We start from the raw sequence: 16566 nt of genomic DNA on the forward strand, positions 1-16566 counted from the left end.
TGCCTGTCTTTCAATTGGCCAGAAAAGCGCGCTAACGTCTCAGAGAGGAAACTGAAAGTAACCAGAACATCGCGTGGTACTCGTTACGAGTAACGAGCATCCCGAACACGCTAATATTCGCCCGAGCATCAAGCTCGGACGAGTGCGTTCGCTCATCTCTAATCTGTACACATTTGAAATGGAATGTTATTTATTTCCTCAGTGATAGCATTTTTTGTTTGAAATGGTATTGTAGGGACTTGCAAGAAAACAAGAACCCTTGACGTGGGGTGCAAGCTTGCGTATTTTGGCCAAAGTATTGTACCTTGTATTTATTAATATTTACTATTACTTATGCAGAAACCAGCCTGGCTTTAAATGCCAAGGGAGCCCAGGGTTACAGTGCCAGTGTGATTAATTTTTAAGGTGCAAGGCAACTTACTGGGCTGAATCGTAGGTGGCACTATTAATAGGTTGTAAGCCTGCGTGGGGCACTACATGTATCAGTTGGTCTGCCACCCTTTGTATGCCTTATCTATGTGCAAGTACAATACTAAGCAGTCACCTCTCTCAATATGTTGTAGATATGTGAATAGTTGTTTTGGCACCAGGGAGCAGCTTCAAGCAAGAACATTTTTACAAGGCCCGGCAGGGTTGAGCGGGACATGTGCAGAGCCTTGGTTTTATGGGGCGGGGTTATGAAGGGGGTTGGAGTTTAGTGCATATTTATTTAATTATGACATTTAGAATGTCCTGGCAGTACACACATAGGGCAGTATAATATACCCCCCCCCCCCCACCTGGCAGCACACACATAGGGCAGTATATAATCTATCCCCCCCAGCACACACATAGGGCAGTATATAATTTATCTCCCCCCCCCCAGCACAAACATAGGGCAGCATGTAATTTATCCCCCCCCCCAGCACACACATAGGGCAGCATGTAATTTATCTCCCCCCAGCACACACATAGGGCAGCATATAATTTATCTCCCCCCCCCCCAGCACACACATAGGCCAGCATATAATTTATCTCCCCCCCCCCCAGCACACACATAGGGCAGCATATAATTTATCCCCCCCCCAGCACACACATAGGGCATCATATAATTTATCTCCCCCCCCCAGCACACACATAGGGCAGCATATAATTTATCCCCCCCCCCCTGCACACACATAGGGCAGCATATAATTTATCTCCCCCCAGCACACACGTAGGGCAGCATATAATTTATCTCCCACCCCAGCACACACATAGGGCAGCATATGATTTATCTCCCTCCCCCCAGCACACACATAAGGCAGCATATAATTTATCTCCCCCCCCAGCACACACATAGGCCAGCATATAATTTATCTCCCCCCCAGCACACACATAGGGCAGCATATAATTTATCTCCCCCCCCCCAGCACACACATAGGGCAGCATATAATTTATCTCCCCCCCCCCCCCAGCACACACATAGGGCAGCATATAATTTATCTCCACCCCCCCACACACACATAGGGCAGCATATAATTTATCTCCCCCCCACACACACGCGGACCGGTGGTTGGGGTCCCCTGGTATATTGCACCTGTGCAATGTTCTTCCATATAGCAATTCGAATGTTTGCATGCTGAGGGATGTGGTTCTATACTTGCCTTTGTGTTTTGTATCAGTATATTAGTAAGTATGGCCAGTGGCAGTGATTTTTGAATTGATATGTCCTTTTTCTGTGATTTGCTTGCTTTGGTTTATTCAACACTAGTCCTGAGCACTGGTGTATAAAACAAAGCCTTAAGATCCCCGTATAACACTCTCAATCCAAGTGTTATACAGGGCTTTTATTGCTCATAAACAGTGTTATACAACAGTTTTAGAGGTTTGGGTGAACTTATGGTTCAAACTAATTTGGACCAAATTGAACTTCAGTGAAGTTCAGTGAACAAACCCAACAATTCAAAATTCATCACTAGTGCTCATAGATCGCACAAAAAGATTCCTACTGCTTTTACAGTAAAATTGACAACATGATGTTAATTTGCATTTTAATGTGGTCCTTGTTTACTGCATTTAACAAGACTTGGCCTATTTTAAACTCTGTGTACATACATATTTTTAAATGAATGTGTTAGATACAAGCAATCTACTTACAATGTCACTGCATAATGCATAGCCCTTAAGGTACTAATGTACCAGAAAATCATTAAGGCAGAAGAATAGCAGATAAACAGACAATTTTCAGCAGAAAACCAAAAGCTGGCATTATAAGGAGAGGAGATGAGTCTCCTCTGATTTCATTCTATTTTCAAAGGATTTGTATTATCAGATTGAGGCCATTTAACCTCTTCATCCAAGAGTTTTATCATCTTTTTCACACTATAAGATTATCCGGTAATCATTTTTTAAATTTCCCAAATTGTATAATGATACCATGATGACTATTACTGCCACATCAAAAATAAAGGGCTGATTAACCTTTGATGCATGTTGAACACTGCACTGTGACTCAAAAAACTCTCCTTTCAATTATATAATTGTCAAATGACGATAGTTTTCAATTTTTTAAGACTCAAAACCTAATTTAAAGTAAATTCCAGTTACCTGCACATTTAATTTAAGTGAATCTGTTCCTTGTACTAGTGCAGATCCAAAAATATCAAATCCATTTCCTTATACATTACAATATGTTTCACTCCTTAGATAATTGCAGTGAAAAGTCTGTATGTAGGTTGATCTGTTTAGGTTTTGTGATACATACACAGATTCATTGAGCAAAATATACCATTTAACCCCTTGAGTGGCAGGTTTCCTACCACCCTGTCGTGCCCACCAGGGCAGGTTTTTTAAAATGGTCTAATCATTGAATTTCAACTAGTTTTGCAGTAGCGTTTCAAGAGCCATAACTTTTTCATTTTTCCATTGACATGGCCATATGAGGGCTTGTTTTTTGCGGGACAAGTTGTGATTTTTTAAACAGGGGGGAGGAAAAAAAGAAATGGGGAAAAAAGAAAAAAGGGGCCATGTCATTAAGGGGTTAAATAATGTATTAACTTCCTTCTCTGGGTCATTACGACGCACATGGATACCACATGTGTGATTGTATTTTTGATTTTTTACAAAGTAAAGGGAGACAAGTGTTTTTTTTATTTTTTTAATAATTTTTTTACTTTTTTTTTTTTTTATTTTTTTAAAATTTTTTATTTTTTTTTTGTCCCTTTAGGGGACTTCCACAGGGACCCATCAGGACCCCTGATCACATTCCAGGGGTCCGATGGTGACAGCCCTTTACATGCTGCAGTGACAGCCCTTTACATGCTGCAGTCACATAGACTGCAGTATGTAAAGGGTTAACACAGCAGAGATCGGAGGTTTTCTCTGATCTCTGCTGTAAGAGCTAGTACCTAGCTGTCCTCTGACAGCTAACAACCAGCTCTCCCTGCCACAGAGACCATCGGCTTGCTTCTGACAAGCCGATGGTCTCTATGGCAACCTGTAAACAAAGCAGGAGGTTGCCGACATATCGGCAATATCTTCTGCTGGTTTTTCAAAGCCCTTGCTTTGTTCTCTGTGGGACTGTGCAGGCAGAGCACACTGTCACAGCTTGTGGCATTGTGCTCTGCAGCTCCCATAGTGATACATAGCCCGGAAATCTTCCGGGCTATGTTGCTATGAGCAGTGGAGCTCGTCACGGAACTTTTCCGGGCGTGCCACTCAAGGGGTTAAAGAGTAACTGCACTTTTGCCAAAATTTTACATGTCATAGCGACATGCCTATAGAAAAGTCTATCGATGCCTATGAGCCCATCTTCTGAGAAAATGGAGAAACAATACTGGTAGTCTGCGCCACTCTCCAATGATTTTCAACAGGCAGTGGGATAAGATTTATCCAACTTCTCTTTTTATTGTGTCAATTAAAACCAGCAGGTATGCGTTTCGGGGTAGGCCCCTTCGTCAGTCAAGCTGGGTTACACTAGGTTACAGAAAATGAATAAAGAAATCTATTAATTCATTCTTTCCCATTACCTCGTTACATTCATCTGTTATACACCCCTCTTCATGCTTCATTCCATACAAATCCACAGACCTCCTAAATCCTATACCAATATCCTCCTAAGAATCATCATCATCAGTGCCACACTTTTTACATTCTCACCTTCACATAATTTAGTTTTTCTTTCCATATCCTCACCATCCCATTCCCAGGTCCTGACCCCAGGATATATCAGTCCCTCACCAGCCTCCTTTCCCATTATCCAGCACTTTCCTTTGAAACAACCTTATAGGTCTTCATAGTGTCTGCCTACGACCATCACCCCCTTCCCCCCCCCCCCCCCCCCAACGGTCCTCTTCTCACTGCACAGGCTCCACTTCAGGAATGGCATCACTTTCTCATCCCCCCATTTGCCTGCCATCTCCCTAGCTCTCTCTCACTGAGTTCAACAGTCCCACTACTCCCACTGCACATGTTCCACCCCATGGCACAGCCACATGTGAATCAGCTCTCCCCATCTCCCACTGTGCATGCTCCGTTTTTCACTTTATTTGGTACTATCATCACCCATGATCCCACACCTGCGCTCTGGTTTCTCCTTAGCTGTGCTACCTGCTGTGTGCAGGTGCAGACCCACCAATCTGACTTTTTAAAGCCCATTTCCCCAGCAGTCTCCTCACAACTACTTCTCCTGGTGTTCCCTGGTAGGCTCACAGCGCCTTCTGGTAAGTCACGTCACCCTTCCATCCACCACTCTTCACCTTTCTGCCTGTTCATTTTCTCCTTTTCTCCCCTTCTATGATTTTCCCACTCCTTACATTTTCATTGTTCCCTTCTCCATAATTCCCTCATATTGTCTCTTGTGTCTCCTCATATCCCCTTTAGGTAACACCAACACTTTTGGGTTTATTCTCCAGCCCTAAGAGTTATGGTGAGTTTTCCATTCCAGCATTCCTATTCTTTTGTCCCATATATCTTTAGCCCAACCCATCTGTATGCAAGTCCCATATGCAACATTATAACTTTTTCCAGAAAATAGACATTTCTGACCTGGATACCTTCACAATCTTTCATTTTTTATTGTTCCAATGTAATATTTATCACCAAAATATTATTTATTGTCTATATCACCTTAAGCAGCAGTTATTTGCTCTCCACCATTTTAGGATGTACCGCCAGTGGTTATATTTGCATTTATATTTTATATTTCATGTTCTATTCTATGCAAATTTAGTATTCGAAACACATCCATTTTATATTGTCATCACTGTATATAGGAGACGTCTTAATATTATATTATACATTTTACATCTCTTATGTACAAATGTTTTATTTAATTATTTACAGTGAATACAAATGAATTGTAAAGGTGTATTGTCCTAAATATATGACATATACCAGTGCTATTTATATATGTTTTTGACATATATATATTTTTTTACTTTTTATGCATAATTTATTACAGATATAGCTATTTATCCTAAATGCAAATTTATATATATATATATATATATATATATATATATATATATATATATATATATATATATATATATATATATATATATATATATATATATATATATATATATATATATTCCTCTCTTTTTCATTTATGTTGTCTTGTATTTTCATACTCTTATTTTTCTGGATTTCTTTATTCATTTTCTGTAACCTAGTCTAACCCAGCTTGACTGATGAAGGGGCCTTCCCTGAAATGCATATCTGCTGGTTTTAATTGACACAATAAGGCCTTAGTCAGACGGGCGTTTTTAGCCGTGATTTGCGCATGTGCATGCGTCTGGCGATTTTATAAAACCATTGCTTTGCAATGGTATCGGACACATGAGTGCTTTTTATGCGCTCGTCCGATAAATTATAGAACAGAAATCGCAGATCGCACCTATCTGCGATCTGCGATTCCTGTTCTCTTCTCTATATGCGCTCAATGGGGCCGGCGGCAGCAGCGCCAACCCCATTGAGAACACATAGAAGACAAATCATTCTTCTCTGCCACAGCTGTAACAACTGTGACAGAGAAGAACGATGTTTGCCCATTGAATTCAATGGAGCCGGCAATACAGCCGCTCCATTGAAAGCAATGGGCTGCCGGCGTGCGCGGGATGAGTTGTCGGGAAGGGCTTAAATATAAAACCCCTTCCCTGCAATTCATCCTAAAATGTGTTAAAATAAAAAAAAATTGTATACTCACCTTTCCGCTGCAGCCGGAGTCCAGCCGCGGCCGCTGTCAGTTCTCCTGAACTGCTTCTCGGCACTAATCAGCCGGCAGGGCTTTAAAATCCCCGCCTGCTCAATGATCTGCCTCTGATTGGTCACAGCCCTGACCAATCAGAGGCAGGTTTCACTCACACACCCATTCATGAATTCATGAATGGGTGAGTGACTGCTGCCTCTCAGCACTGAGCCAATCAGGGGCAGGTCTGACTCACATCCATTCATGAATTCATGAATGGGTGTGAGTGAGACATGCCTCTGATTGGCTCAGCGCTGAGCCAATCAGGGGGCAGGTCTGACTCACACCCCCTTCACACCCACTGCAGGACGGCAGCGCGGAGCTCCAGCTGCCGGGAGAAGGTGAGTATATATATATTTTTACACATTATAGGATGAATTGCAGGGAAGGGCTTATATATTTAAGCCCTTCCCGACAATTCATCCCGGGCTCGCCCGCAGCGCATTGCTTTAAATGGAGCCGGCTCTATTGCCGTCTCCATTGAATGCAATGCGCTGGACAGCTCCGGCCCGTTTCTAATGAAACGCGGCTAGGAGCAGATTTTCGGGCGATTTGCGGGCGACTTGCGCGCACCGGTCACGCGATTTGCGGATGCGCATCCGTCATGCGATCCGCAAATCGCGTGAAAAAACGCCCGCGTGACTAAGGCCTAAAAAAGGAAGTTGGATAAATCTTATCCCACTACCTGTTGAAATTCATTAGAGAGAGGTCCCAGACTACCAGTATTGTTTCTCCATTTACTCCATTTTGTCCACCAGTTGGTTGCTCGATCTGGTTGGCAGCGCCTCCTAGTGAAATTAACTTTCATACAAATCCACACCCCTTTCTTCTTCAGCTCCTATAGGGCTAATGCCCACAGACGGATTTATACCGCGGTTCCCACAGTGTAAATCTGCAGTGGAATTAAGCAGCTATTAGGTTCTATTGAACCTAATAGCTTTTCTGCCAGCCAATTCCGACACGCGGAATTTTACAGCGGATTTCCGCAGCGGGAAATAAATCGCGGCATGTTCTATTTTCCGCGGATTTATGCCGCGGGAGGTTTCCATTAATATAGTATTAATAGAGACCGTGGAAAAACGTGCGTCTTTCTGCGATTACCAGCAGGCGCATTTTGTTTACCAATGCAGTACTCCCGCGGCGTAAATCTGTGGGCGTATCCCACAATGGTCGTGGGCACAAGGCCTAAGGCTTCTGGTCCCTGAACATCTTACCTGGCTCCGGACCCTCATACACATTGGGTTTGCTCCACCCTTTTTCTATGTTTTCATCTTCTGAGAAAGACTGAGGAGTCTCAGTTGAAGGGGCACAAAGCTTGGCCTAGCCCTTCTGCCTCTTCATTTCAGCGATCAGTGGGTGTCTCAGCATTTAGACCCCCATTGTTTAAAACTTCTGACATGCTACTTTGAACTCTATAACTTTGTAGGGTTGAAAAAGACAGATATCCATCCAGTTTAGCCTATTATCCTGTGGATCATTTCAGTGCAGAGAGCTGAGAACTCTTCAGGAAGAAGGACACCTTTTTGGGCACTTGTGGTATATGCTGAAATTAAAGGGGTTGTCTCGCGAAATCAAGTGGGGTTATACACTTCTGTATGGCCATATTAATGCACTTTGTAATATACATCGTGCATTAAATATGAGCCATACAGAAGTTATTCACTTACCTGCTCCGTTGCTAGCGTCCCCGTCGCCATGGTTCCGTCTAATTTCGGTGTCTTCTTGCTTTTTTAGCCTCCTGATTGGCTGGAATCGGCACGTGACGGGGCGGAGCTACGCGATGACGTGTACAAGGGGGCGGAGCCAAAACGCCGATGCTGCCGAGCGGAGCCGAAGGGAGAAGACCCATCTGCGCAAGCGCATCTAAAAAAGCAAGAAGACACCGAAATTAGACGGAACCATGGCGACGGGGACGCTAGCAACGGAGCAGGTAAGTGAATAACTTCTGTATGGTTCATATTTAATGCACGATGTATATTACAAAGTGCATTAATATGGCCATACAGAAGTCTATAACCCCACTTGATTTCGCGAGACAACCCCTTTAAAGTTAATTTTCCGAGCATTGCTGATAATAAAAGGATGCAAATAGATGTTTAAATCTTGCTCCATGGCTCCTAACTAGTGTTGTAAGCAATCTTGGATCATCAAAAATGCTGAAAGATTCACTTTCACTGGAGCAACCAGTCAAGCTGCTGCTGCCAAGAGAGACAAAATAATGTGGTGCATCAAAAGATCCATTGGTTCTTTAAACATAATCCCAGTCTATCTGGGTGTCATTATCATTTGTAGTGGTGGCATCTAAAAGGCTTCAGAACCCAAATATGTAAATGTAATTGGTCATCTGATAAATCTGCCATCTTGAAGGGGAATTGTATTGAGACTTCTGTTTGATTAGAGGATATATGATGTTTTCACATAAGATTTATCAGACTTTTTTTGGAGCAGCCATTGTAGAGTAAGAACTTTCTTTTGGGATGACTATCTTGTTTGCTAGGCAGGGAAAGTCCAGGGTATAATATGTAATATTTTCTATGACTAACACCTTGGCAACATTGAACTACACTTACTGACAATGAGCGAGCAATGGTGTATATATATGCTGCAATGTATTGATTGATATGTATCATACATGGCATTGAACATCTTCCTGAGCTGGACAGGTGGCATTTAATGGAGAGTTTACTTTATCACTCAGCATTTCACATGAAATGTTTATTTTCCTCTGTGAATAGAGGAGAAAAAAACATTTAATAGATTTGCTTTCTTTTTATCACCATTCACAATTGTTCCTTCATTACTTTTTAAAGGGCCAACTTTTTTTTTTTTTACAGTTTATATTATAGAATATTTTAGGGTTAGTTTTATTCTCTTTGGCAATGAGTCTCTTTGTCCTCAGCTTTGCTCCTTTTATCTGTTTTTTTTTACATAATTTATTTTTTTCTTACAACTTTTCAGCGCTTCTCCACTGCCTTTCCATTTTAGTACTTTAAATTGTTGTTTATTACTGCCTTTACATTTTTATTTAACCACATTGGTTTTCTTCTGTTTCTAACCCTTTTTATTTCTGCAATGAAAAATTAAGATGCTTTTAAAATATCCCATTTAGTGTCTGTGCTCTGTATCTGTTCTCTGGTGATGTCCCAGAATCACCATGGTTTGACTACTGATACCCAAGTAGAAATCATTTGAGATGACTCGATGTTAAATACATTAGAAATCATATATGTGGATTCTTTTATACCTATGACCATTTTAATAAATTGTAAATCTTTAAAAACTATGAAATTTTGCAGACAACTCAAATTGGAAATCACATTCTTCATGTAGCATGCATTTATAATTATCATTTACTTGCTAGTCTTCATTTAGCTGTTTCTATGGGTGCAGATAAAAGTAAAAGTCCCAGCCTCAACAGGTTAAATCCTTGCTATCAAAAGTGAAGTAAACAGTCAAAGCTTCTGAAAGGCCTCAGAGAATGTATGCAGGTTATAAAAATGATATTGCTTCTTTATGCTTTCCTTATGATAGCTTTATACGCATCATTATCCATTTATATTTCCTATTGCCATGACAACAGCATTGGAGCATTGCAAAAGCTTTCATTGTAAAGATGCATTGGGCTTTTTTTATATTTTGTTTGTTTCTCATCTTTTCATTAATTGCTGAATTATAATAAGGCTTCTATGCAGACAACACTTCCTCACTGCACATAAACTAGAGAAAGGGTGACCTTTTTCATGTATCCACGTCCATTATCTGCTTCCTCCTTCCACCGCTGGTATTGATTAAAACATTGCCATTGTTATGCATGTACTACATGCTGCATATTTGTCTGCATAGCACCATCTATGGTACTTACTCATTTGGGTTATACTTAGAAGAAAGTATTAGTGGGGGTGTTGACACACCCATTGTTCACTTGGACAAATGGGCTTGTGGCACTTCATATCACTTTTCCTAGTACATATATTTACTTAAAAAGGGTTGCTTTTGCATAGAAATATCACTTAGCTCAATATAAAACTTCAGAGGAGCATGCAACTATTTACAATATACTACATACACTTGCAAGAAAAAGTAAATGAACCCTTTGGAATGACAATGATTTCTGCATTGATTACTAATGAAATGTGGCCTGATTAGTTAAACACAATATAAGTAATAACACATGATCAGTTGTACCGTTGAGAACTTTTATTGAGCACACTGAGTAAACATCCACAGTGCAGTGAGCAAAAGTAAACCCTTGAATCTAATAACCTGCAGATATCCCTTTTGCAGTAATCAATCTCAATATACATTTTCAGTACCTACAAATAAGTTTCTCAAAACCTTAAGGAATAATTTATTTTGAACAATACCTCCCTGCAAATGTATTTCAGCGAATCAATATTTCTGGAATGCCTTGCATATGCAACCCTCTTCATGCCATGTCACCACATCTTGATAGGTTTAAAATCAGAACTCTGACTTGGCTTTTCTAAAACACAAATCTTTTTTTTCAACCATTCTTTAGTTGATTTATGATGTGCTTTGGATCATTCTCTTGTCGTATACACTTTGTTTTCCAAACAGAAGATTATCCTAAAAAAAAAAGCAGGGCCAAGATAACAACCAACTAATACACTGATTAGTGAAGACATACAATGAAGCTGCTAGTGTTCTCTGTACAATATCCACCCTAGATCTAAAACGTCCACTTTTTTTGCAATCCCTTGGATCATGGATACCAAAAAAGGGAACCCAACTGTTAAGACTGAACACTTAAAGTGGTTACGAGAAACATGAAATAGCAATTGGCTAATTTAAAAAATTGAAAGTAAGTTTTCCAAATAGATTGAAAGTTGTAGGGCTAAATTCACATGTTGCAGATTATTTTCAGTGGAAATTCCACACCAAAATGGGCAGGCTACATGCAGATTTTGGTGAAGATTTTGATGTGGATTATACCTTCTCATATGAAAGGTAAATCCACAACATAATTTGACATGCTGCAGATTTAAAATCCACACCACACGTTTAAGCATACTGCTAGTAATGTAAAATGCTGCTGGTTTTTTTACAGGTGTTTCCAATATTTTTGAACATACCATAAGTTGTTGTTCACATTGAGGCCTTATGGTTCAGTACTGTGCAAAAGTTTTAAGCAGGTGTGGAAAAATTGCTGCAAAGTAACAATGCTTTCAAAAATAGAAGTGTTAATAGTTCTTTTTTACAATCAAAATGCAAAGTAAATGAATAAAAGAGAAGTCTAAATCAAATCAATATTTCGTGTGACCACCCTTTGCCTTCAAAACAGCATCAATTCTTCTAGGTACACTTGTACACAGTTTTTGAAAGAACTCGCCAGGGCTTTTGTTTCATACATCTTGGAAAACTAACCACAGATCTTTCGTGGATGTAGGCTTGCTGAAATTTTTCTGTCGCTTCATATAAACCCAGGCAGACTTGATGATATTGAGATCAGGGCTCTGTAGCAGGTCATATAATCGCTTCCAGGACTCCTTGTTCTTCTTTATGCTGAAGATAACATTTGGGGTTGTTCTCCTGCTGCACAAAAATATATATATACCAGCCCCTCTTGCTAAAGGTTGCTTGTCATTATCCATCTCTCATCCTTCCCTCTTAGAATGCTGGTGTTTGGAGTCATGCATGCTGTAAAGTTAGTCTGAGTCATTCTCCCGCACACTCCCTGAAGATGGTCTGGACATCTGATTCCCGTTTGCATGTTCTGTCGGCCTGTGCTCCCTTACTCTTCCATCCAATGTGGTTCCAGACATTAGATGTCCTTTACACTGTCAGATGGGTGATGTCTGACACCTTAGTCTCTTCTCCAAAAGATAGGTGATGTCCGACACTCTGTGCCTTACATATGTGGATGTGGAGGTTTAAACTATGTCTGTTTCGATGTATGTATGCATGTCTTGTTCAGTGTCTGTTAGTTGGTGTGAAGATACTTGGTGTGAACAATGTCTTGTTCAGTATATGTGTTTGGTGTGCAGACATCTGGTTTGTATTTTGTTGTATGTTGAAATGCCCTGTCTCTGTAGATATGTAGTCACCTGGTGCGTATCATGTCCTGTGTTGGTGTTTCCCTGCATCTGTAGGTGTGCAGACGCCTGTTGTGTGTTATGCACTTGTCTGGTGTTCCTACCTTTTCCTTTCTAGGTGGAGACAGGTGGTCCCTGGGTTCCAGCATGGGGCTATCCTTATTGGAATGATTGTGCCGCTTGAAAGCAGGGTACCTTTTCTTGGGTTCAGTTATCTTGTTAGTGTAGGAACTCACAAGATAATGAGAATCCTTAATGTTGGCTTGTGGGCTTATGTACTTTGGCCAAAATACTAACTAATACCTTGTACTTATTTGCAGTCCATCTATCCTTGTTGTGTTTCTACATTTGATTAGCATTTTGCCACCTTGTGTTGGTGTCTTTGTTTTACCTTTGTTGCTTGCATGTTTAGTTTATGTTTGGTGTAAACAGTGTCCAATCATGTGTGTATATTTTTATATCCCCTCCTATCCAGCCTTAATTATATTGTGTTCATATAGGCAAGATGAATAACATCCTGCTAAAGTCAAATGCAATTCGCACAAAAGTTTGCATGACACAGATTTTGAAATCCTCAAACAAAAATGAACATGTAAATTCTTGACATGGTTCCTTCAGCATTAAAATTGAATATCTGAGGCAAAATTCCTAAGCTAAGCATCATATTTCTGTTATCAATTGTGGGGAGAAGCCACATCTGATTTTTCCAATGTGGATTTTGTCCATGTGAACGAGGCCTAATAAAAGCAATCACGCATAATACTAAAAAATTATATATTTGGTCATTAAGCTTTTTTTACTTTTCCCTCTGATGCTGTATAATGAACAACTTATACTTAAAGGGGTTGTCCCGCGGCAGCAAGTGGGTCTATACACTTCTGTATGGCCATATTAATGCACTTTGTAATGTACATTGTGCATTAATTATGAGCCATACAGAAGTTATCAAAAGTTTTATACTTACCTGCTCCGTTGCTGGCGTCCTCGTCTCCATGGTGCCGACTAATTTTCGGCCTCCGATGGCCAAATTAGCCGCGCTTGCGCAGTCCGGGTCTTCTGCTGTCTTCAATGGGGCCGCTCGTGCAGAATGCCGGCTCCGTGTAGCTCCGCCCCGTCACGTGCCGATTCCAGCCAATCAGGAGGCTGGAATCGGCAATGGACCGCACAGAAGAGCTGCGGTCCACGGAGGGAGCAGACCCCGGCGGCCATCTTCAGCAGGTGAGTATGAAGACGCCGGACCGCCAGGATTCAGGTAAGCACTCTCCGGTTTGTTTTTTTAACCCCTGCATCGGGGTTGTCTCGCGCCGAACGGGGTCGGGGGGGTTAAAAAAAAAACAAAAAACGTTTCGGCGCGGGACAACCCCTTTAATACCTATTTGATTGGAATTTAAAGCATATCTTTCTTTTAATCTGTACTACATGCATATATGAAACATATAGTGTCCCTTCTACTGTTTCTTGTAATTGTTCAAAACTATATCTGCTCACTAAAAAATTTGTCTAAAGTAGACAATAAATACTAGACAGAGAGGAGGGAGAGGAGAGGGTGCAGATGCAGCGGTATTCTCAGAGAGGAGCACAACCATTTTTTTTGTCACTATGTGTCACAGGAGTTTTCAGTGCACGGTGCCCTTATGGGTGTCCCTCCTGAACATCTATGGTGGTATGACCATCAGATTTCTCACCCCCATGCAATCCTGTCCACACCTTTTAGGGCAGAAAAACCTACTCTCCCTAAGATCCTGCAAGGGCAGCCATTAGCCCCTGACCTTTGCAAGGACTTTTAGTCTGGACAGTTTTAGAATGGGTTTATGAGAGTTCTGAACCCTTTAGATAGAGCTTTCAATATTTTTTCTTTTCCATTTTTTACTGCATGTTTTTAGTAGGATTTGAGTAATAAACAGCATGAGCTTGGGCTTTCAAAAGAAAAATTCAATGTCTGTGATGGTCCATTTACATGCAAAGATAATCTTTCAAATGATTGAAGGATTGACAGTGTTAAAGATCATTTGCATAAAGTGTTATTGGACACTAATGTCCATTAACACTTTATCAGCTTCATTTGCGTGTAAAAAGGTCTACGGGAGCTGTTTGCAGATCATCACATGTGGTCTGAGCTCTGCACACAGATCCATTGTTCTTGCACAGGCTGTCGGCAGAATACATTGCAATCTCCAACTCTTGAGCAGAACACAGCGTGCGGTCCCTGTTATTTTCTCTCCGGCTGAATGATGGATTTTAAGCTCACCTTAAAATCATTATTCAGCTGAAAACTGAATGATGGCAGCATTTTCATGCAACGATTATTGCTTATATGCCTTAGTTTGAACGCAGTTTGAGCGATATAATCATTACGTGTAAATGGGCCTTGAGACGCTTGGAATGGGAGGTGGGGGCACATTGGGTGAAGCAATCTGATTTGCTCAGCACACAAAGCAGGGATCTGTCATTTCACCAGGAAGATCCCTCCCATTCATCAAGCAACGAATTATGGGATTTTTTGGGGAATATACCAGAAGGTAAAATACAAGGTATGCTTTCAAAAACAAAAGAGTGATCTCTAACTTTTAGACAGAACTGTACACAGGAGAAAGCAATGATTTTTTGCAACACAGATTTCTGTGTTAACAGCCTCCAGCAATTGCTAAGCAGGTTGAATCATACAGTGAATGAAGCACAACAGAATGAATTTCAATGGTATTGCCAAAACAAAATCAAGCAATTTGACATCCTGCACAAAAAGTGTTGGCAGACATAAAACATGAATGGCAGGCTTTCATCAGTCTAAACATTCAAATAGTAATAATAATAGTAAATCTGTTACCACTTCCATTTCTTCCAAAAATTACAACTGTGTCTGCCTAAACAGGGGCAGCATCAATTCACTAGACTTATCCTAGTAAAAAAGCACAATAGTTTTTGTTTATGACATAAATAATAAAACCGTTAACATTAATCAAATTTTATAACATAATGGATTGTATACTGTAGTTTTCAGACTATAAATTCACGCCTGGTTTAGAAAATAGAAAAAACAATTCATGCCAAGGGCTGTTTTACATAGAGCAATTAACGCTCAAAAAGATCGTTAAAATGAGCAAAAGTGAATGATAATCGTTCAGTGTAAACTCAGTAAAAAATCAAATGACAAATGTTCGCTTCGTGTTCATCATTTATTTTATACAGGCATTAAATTCATAGTTGGCTCGTTCACTAATTGATCGGTTTAAATACAGATTGTTCAGTTGTTCTTATTCACTTATAGAGGGAATGTGAGTGACTGAATGAGCCAATGAATAAACAGGCTGACTGAACAAACAAGTGAACTCTGACAGCTTCTCTGTCCTGTGCTCAACTGTAAAATAGCTATTGGTTACACCGTGCCTATGTTATACATGGCTAGGTCATGAGATGCAGGCGTCCAATGAAACTGCTGCCCATATGCAAGATGGAGAACATATTTGGTGACATCAGCAAGGCTCCCTGGCTTCTGATTGGCTGCATGCTGACCTCTTAAGGCATTATGGGAAATATAATTTTCACATGTTTTTTAAATAAAAATTGGTTCGGACTAACCAGATTAAATTTTGCAAAGATGGGGACGATTTCACCGCCCAGCCAATTAAGATGAGCAAGTGACAATGCTGTACTTGGAAGCCAAAATCTTTATGTATCACATAATTACCCCAATAACCTTTATTAAATCTCCTTAAAAATCATCAAAGTACACACGGAACACATCAAAGATAGGGGGTAATTGGGGTCCAATATCTGAGCCTAACATACCCTAATCTACAAACCTACCTATGAAAATGGAATGGCTGCCCTGACAAGGGTAATCTCAAGTAGAAACCTAACTATCATGACCCTGATACAATCTATAGTTAGACAGCATATAGTAAAAATGTAGGTGTAATCAATCACACCAGAGTTTAACAATAATAAAAGACAATTACTGTATCTTTCACAACTAGTGTAGGATGCAACAAGATGGGGAGCACTTCTAGAGCTAATCTTATCCATTAGGCCAGAAAGAATATCCAAAGGACAGATTGGGATCATCTAGATAATAGTGACCACAACAAAATACATGTTTACTCCGTTCCTTTAATAAGATGTTTATTATAGGAGCTACAAAAACTCTGAACTTCAAGAAGGCCAATTTTCACCAGTGAAAGAGATGAGCTTAATAGCTAAACTGGGACAATTTTAAAGGCATCTTAAATAGTTCTTGTAAAATATACATACTTTATGGGAACAAATGTGTTAGAAATAGGAGAAAACCAATGCGGTTAAATAAAA

This window comes from Eleutherodactylus coqui, chromosome 4 (assembly GCF_035609145.1).
Source record: "Eleutherodactylus coqui strain aEleCoq1 chromosome 4, aEleCoq1.hap1, whole genome shotgun sequence".
Taxonomy (NCBI): domain Eukaryota; kingdom Metazoa; phylum Chordata; class Amphibia; order Anura; family Eleutherodactylidae; genus Eleutherodactylus; species Eleutherodactylus coqui.